At 48.9% G+C, this 6,637-nt stretch overlaps 1 long non-coding RNA gene across 1 annotated transcript in view; it reads right to left on the bottom strand.

Moving 5' to 3' along the window:
* Positions 1-2,201: 2,201 nt before the first annotated feature.
* The window catches only part of LOC109321566, an 11,677-nt gene continuing 7,241 nt past the window's right edge, over positions 2,202-6,637 (bottom strand). The window contains exons 2-3 of the long non-coding RNA XR_002104087.1: positions 4,090-4,799; positions 2,202-2,994 (exon numbers count right to left, since the gene is read on the bottom strand). This is a non-coding gene — a long non-coding RNA (uncharacterized LOC109321566). The remainder of the gene's footprint in view (positions 2,995-4,089; positions 4,800-6,637) is intronic.

The following is a 6,637-nucleotide window of genomic DNA, read 5'->3' on the forward strand; positions in this document are numbered from 1 at the left end:
CTTTGGGCAGGGGGCTGGACTCGATGATCTCCCGAGGTCCCTTCCAGCCCTAATGTCTATGAAATCTATGAAATCTATGGGCCAGCCATAACTGGCCACACCTTCAATTTAACATGATACAAATGAGCCAGACAGTTCTTACACATGGTATCTGGAATAACTGTGAGGCTTGTTTACTGTATTATCACTAGGAACTGGTTTTAATTATGATTTTGCATTTTTTTGTAAAAATCATGAAATTAAGTGATTTTAATTAAAACTGATTTGCAATACAGTGCCAGGATATGGCCACTTGCTGGGGAGTTCCCCAACAACCAACTATATCATGACATTTTGTTGCAACAAGATGGTTGCTGCAGGCTGGGGAAAGCATTCCCCAGCCATCTGCTCAACCCAGGAGAGTGGGAAAGGGGTTGCAAAAGAGCCAGGGTAGGGAGAGAGCTTTGGTGTGGGTGAAGCTATTGCTGTCGCTACAAAGTCTGAGGTGATCACAACCATCAAAATGGTGCTGGCCCCACATTTCCTATAGCTTGTGAATGCCCAGGAAATTACTGATGCTTTTCTATGCAAGGAGTTTCCCAGCTGCATTGAGGAAATGGATGAATGCACATTCCAGTTCTCTATTCCTCTCCACCAGGCCTCAGAGTTCATTAGTGGGAAATGTTTTTTTCCTTCATCATGCCACAGGGAGAAGGGAAATGGTCCAGAAATGTACATGGTATACAGATTTTCATCAACTCCACCTCAGTTTTGCTGACAAGGAAGGGAAGGTTTGCTAGTACCATTCTCCACAGTTAAGTGCTACTATTTCCCTTCCATAGGCATTTGATAGCCCTGCCTACCTGTTGCTTCCATGGCCAGTGAAGCCTTTATATTGGGCACCTTGATTGCAGAAAGGAAAAGAGCAGCTGCAGGATGACGGTGCCTATGCCCTTAGGTGGGTCTAGACCAGGCTGTGCACCCATTTGGTGGCTAGCTGGAGACACCACACAGTCCTTTTCCAGAATTTTGATGGTGTGCTGTATTTTGCCCAACATTAGCAAGAGCAAAGATGAGGGCCTAACTGAGTTTGTAAGCAACATCTGAAAAATCTGCTTAACAGTTTGAGCAATCAGAGCCATGACCAATTGTCAGCAGCAAACAACAGGAAAATCTCAACTGACAAAGAGTGGCCACTGGCACCTACAATGAGTAGCATGTGTGAACATAACTGTATACTCCTGCAACACATGCATGACTACAGCGCTGCTTGCTTGCAGCCCTTTTTGTCTGGGGAATACCAGTGATAGATGTTTTTGCATGTTACTTTTGTGCTCTTTCCACTGCCTGTCTTGTAATAGTGAGCTCACTGGCTTGCTTGGACAGAGAGAGCCTGTGGGCACTTAGCTGGTGTGATTCAAGGTAATCATGTTCCCCTGGAGCACTAATGGGACCTCCAGACCACCTCGCACAATCTCATCTACAAACCACCAAACAAAACACAAGCTGAAACATTAGCCCATTAGCTTCAATTTAATACTCCAGCCCATTGCCTGTCTAAAATCTTCTGTCTGAACAGCATCTACTTCGCCATAAGACATCAGTTCCTTTAAGGACTCTTCCCAGGAAAACAGAACTTCCCTCTGGCTCTCCTTAGCAGGCAGGTCGCTGTAAGGCTCTTCCCTCTTCAGTCTCCAGGGCCAGACTGCCCCCTCTCTGGCTTAGGGCCTGCCTTTATATGACTCCCTGGCTTCTCCCCCAACTGGTCACCTGTCTCCCTGAGCTGCTACAAGTAAGTGTTGCCAAGTCCACTTATAATAAGCAGAATTGGGCTTTTGTTAAAAGTTGCTTTAGTTTTTTGAGAGTCATGTGTTGATAAGCACCCCCACTACCCTCTCTTTGAAATGGAATGGGCTTATTTTGAACTTGTTTTTAAAGGCAGTGTTGCTTTTTTTTTTCATGAGACTTGGCAACACTGCTACAAGTGTTTTCTCATACGGTTTTTTGGAGTAGGGAGGTCCCTTGCTGCTGAGCCCTGTGGTGTTTCTCTGCAAGCCCCCAGCCCCTGATGTTGCTGTTGCTGTTGGCTCTGTAGTAAGTGTTCACGTGAGTCTTTTCCATCCTTAAGTCGGCACCTGGGGGCTTGTCTGGCTCAGGGTTTGCTTCCCCTTCTAAGTAATGGGTAGGGGCCCCGTTACAGTAACATGAAAAGAACAGCAAACTTTTTGAACTAAAAAAAATGTATTTTATTGTCAGAACAAATGCAAAACCAGAGAGCACAAACTGGAGTAAACTTCAAATCTTAGGCATAGGGAAAATGAAGTGCAACAGGGCCTTAGGAATGTGAAAGCAGGGAAAGGTGCTATAACCCACAGGAGTAGAATGTGAGTGAAAGGTTGGAAACTATGTACATGTTCAAAAGTATTTATAAGTAATGAATAGCATGCAGGCAAAGGGCCCTTCAAAATGAGGCAACAATCACTGCTGCTGAGGACAGACTGACTGTTGCACTGACTGACTGTCATAAGGCTGAGGTGCCTGAGAGCTGGACTGACAGGCATTAAAAGCTGACATGGAGGTAGGATACAAAAAAATACCAGAATAAAGTGTTCTCCAGTGCCTGCTCTATATTCAGTGAGTGCAGCTCTGCTGGGGTCATATCAGTTCAGTAGAGGAGTAGGTGTTCATTATACCAGAGGAAGCTAAGTGCTGCAGCTGTTTCATTGACTCAAGCAGTGGCATCTCGTAGACTGTATCTTCTACTAAGGAGGATTGCATTTGCATCTCAGACTGGATGTTCCTGCAGATTGTGCCCACTGAAATGGCCTCTGTATCAACTGTGAAGACTGCCAGGCTCTTCCCAACCAGTTTTCATGCCTGCTTTACCACCTCTCCACAGGTGTCAGAGGAATCTGCCAGCTCCCCCAGCATCTTCTCTTTCCTTCTGTATTTGCTAGGTGCTTGGCTGCTGTCAGCACTTGTGAGTGTGACGTACTTGAGATGCAGGTGCCAAGCCTAGAGGGTGAGAAATACGGTAAATGTTGTCCTTGTTCTCATCTGTTTCAGAGATAAAGCCTCAGTCTCCCCACAGTTTCTTGGATACAACCATGACTCTCCTGACATTTTTGGGGAACCATGATCCTGTCCCTGACTAGCCCTGGGTAAGCGCTCAGATGCTTCAGAGTGGGGGGAGGACAGGAGAGTGGGACTTCTCTCTGATTCATTATTCCACCCTTGCACGTGCACCACTCAGTCCCCAGAACCAGCAAGCACCAGCAGTGGGGGTGGCCTGAGATGGAAAGCAGGGCACCATGTTGGTGATTTTTCTTGTAGTTTCAAAGGCAGTCTAAACTCTGGGGGACACAACTCTAGCCTGTGTGGTGTAAGGACAGCATAAATATTGTTTTGAAAAGGCTAAGGGGAACCCTGCAAGGTATGCCTTCATGCCATTCACTAGGATGGTGACCCAGGGGACCTTCAGGGAAGGGAAGGGATGGCTACTTATCTGGAAACCAGGGACAAGCCAGCCCTCTCTGGCAAAGTTAAAGCTTGGGTGTAATGCTACCTGCATTTCAAGTGCTAGTTTATACGATCCAGGTCCATGGAGCTATAAATACCAGCTTAGAGTGACTGGACAGCAAGCATGCTTTTGCTCTCTGGAAATAGCTTTTTAGGGCTTGAGGTGGTGTTAACAGCATGTGTGTATGCAGACACAGGTCTGCATTAGTGAGTCTATGATGGAGTGAAATTCTGTTCCTTGCTGATGTTATTATGCTCATAATCCCATAAAAGCTATTTAACAACCAGAAGTGCATCACTGGATGAATTACTTCTCCGTTTTGAGTCTGGTTTTCCTGGAAGGGGGAGGGCAGCAGCCATGCATTGGAACCAGCTCTCAGAGTGTCTGAGACAACGACACGTAGCCACCTACCTAGACCAGTCAATGCTTTGCCCACAAGCCTTGGCAGTCAGCCTCTTCAGGAGGCAGAAGAAGGGAGAGTTTGTGAGATGGTTGCAGAATGAACACTGCCTGTATCTGACCCAGATGACCCTGCCAAAGGTCAGCAACATAAATAAATGCAGGCTGATCCAAAAAGCATGCACACTTACTACCATTGGCTGCATCTCCACTGTTGATGGGGCTGGATTTGAGGGTGGCAGGCTGGCTTGCAGGGCACTGAGCTGAGGTGAGTTGGGTTTTACCAACTGGAGGGGCCTCCAGTTCCTCCCTGGAACGCAGAGATGAGTAGCTGGGATTCTGGTCTTGGCTTTCTGGGATCACCTTGCTCTCACAGTCTGCCATGTCACTGATGCAGGCCTCATCCAGGTCAGTACCAGACCCAGCCGTGAAGTGTGCCCTGATACTGCTGTCCATAGACAGCATCCTTTCAAAGTCATCATGGTAAGGAACTATTGTAAGGTCTTTGAACAGCATCTGGCCTCTGGATTATTTGTATCATTGCTTAATGTTCTGTCCCTTGTAGTGACTTTGCTGACTCTGTTCCGGGGCTCCTTTAAGCCATTTAGACAGCAGTGAAGCCATAGATAGCCTGGTTTTGGTGATTCATGTTCAGGGTCTGCTGTATCTGCCTCTCCCTGGAGCATAAGGAGATTGAAGACCATTGCACAGTTCCAGCTGCTGGTAAAACAGGCTGGAGCAGGTATCCTCAAGAACGCACACAAAGTGGTCTTGGATGTTGAAAAGAAGAAAGTATAGGGAAGGTGCCCAGCAAAAGTCCTTGTTGTATTCAGCCTGAGTGTAGTGAGAAACAAGATGACCCAAGTCACTGGTGCAGGTAAGACTGCCACCACCACACTGGCTGACACAGAATGTCATGTGGACATAAAATAAAAGTGTAAATCAGTCGGGAACCATAGATTCAAAAAAAAAAAGTTCAACCTCAGATTCTCATAAACACATTCAAGTATCTCACAGACCTTGCCTCTAGAGCCTCCTGTCGGTATTTAAAGGGAGAAGGTTGTGTCTGGTTGGACACTAATCCCAGGGCAAAGGTGACCAGAGCTTTTGAAAGGATGCAAAGCAGGGTGGGATAGCACCTGGCTAACAAACTGGCTGCAACAGGAGGACCAAGGACAAACTAAAACATAAAATAAAACTTATGAAAGTGAGATGGTTTCAGCCCTTAAGTAAAATATGCCACTAAGGGGACAAAGCCAAGTCAGCTTTAGGTGCCAGGTCACAGATCACACCCCTTTTGAGGGGAAGCTGTCTCAGAAAGAAGCTGTGTCTGATTTCCCTCTCCTGAAGTCCCCCAGGGACACCTCTTTGTCCTTGGCTTCCCTGGCAATCTGTAGCACCTCCACCTGAGAGAGCTCCTTCTTTGCTCCAAGTGGGAGTGTTTTCCTGTTCAAGGAGGAGTGTCAAGAGTGCTGGCTTTCCAAAGAGCACAGCAGACCACCCTGCTCCAGACCACTCTGCTTTATTGCTCCCTGTCCTCCCTGAGACCACTCCTTTTTTCCCTCAGCTCTCAGAACCTCTCACCTCTTCAAGCGCAGTCAGCCACACTTGCAACAAAACTGTTGTAAAGCTACTAGCAAGCTGCCCGTCAAGAATGATGGGTGGGGACAGAGGTCTGCATTCGCCCCGCCACTCCCCACCCACCAGGCTGGGCCGGGGCCACTCCCCAGCTCCACCCCTGCCGCTTCAGGCCAGGTGCTCCCCCGCTCCCTTCCACCACTTCAGGTCAAGCTGGGGTTGGGTCAGGCTGGGGCTGATCCCCTCCTCGCCCCTCGGGGCCATTTCCCACCTCACCTCCACCGCCTCAGGCCAGGGCCGGGGCCGGGGTTGGGGCAGGGCCGGGGCCAAGGCTCCCCTTGCCGCTTTGGGCTGGGGCTGGTTTCCCCCCCCCACCACTGCTTTGGGTCAGACCAGGCTGAGCCAGGGCCATGCCCGTTCTCCCTCTCCCCCCCTGCTGCTTCAGGCCGGAGCTGGGGCCTTGCCCCCCCATCCATCCGTCACCACTGTTGCCTCAGTCTGCAGGGGGATGAGGCCAGCTCCCATGGCCTCGCCCCCTACTCCGTTGCCACCTTCACAGTGGTGCAGCTCCCATCTGAACACTCACACTCTGATTGGTTGTTTCACATAACCAATCAGAGTGCGAATAAAGTGTTACAGACAGACAGACTAATGCTTTTATAATATTAGAATAATTCTAACCCAGGGGCTAACACTCACCCAGTCAAATGGCTCATCAGGGGAAGGGGAAGATGAGGGCGGAGGAAACATTGGACTGCCAGACCAAGCAACACCCACAAGTACAGCCCAGCCTAGACCAACGAGCGGAACATATACACAGGTAAGCGACAGGGGCCAGGGTAATGCTGAGAGTAGGGGGCCAGTGCACACATCCACAGGAGGCCTGAAATGCCTCTACACAAATGTTTGTAGTATGGGAAACAAGCAGGAGGAACTTACCCTCCTGCTAGCTGACACCAACCCGGACACAGTGGGGATCACTGAAACATGGTGGGACCTAACGCATGACTGGGCGGTGAATGGCAAGGGCTACAGGCTGTACAGGAGGGACAGGACAGGAAGGAAAGGTGGGGGTGTGGCACTCCATTATAAGAGGAATACACATCCTCGTCAATTAGCAAGGAATCAGAGGAGGGGCACTCTGAAGTGCTTTGCATTAGA

This window comes from Crocodylus porosus, unplaced genomic scaffold (genome assembly GCF_001723895.1).
Source record: "Crocodylus porosus isolate Cpor-Errol unplaced genomic scaffold, CroPor_comp1, whole genome shotgun sequence".
Taxonomy (NCBI): domain Eukaryota; kingdom Metazoa; phylum Chordata; order Crocodylia; family Crocodylidae; genus Crocodylus; species Crocodylus porosus.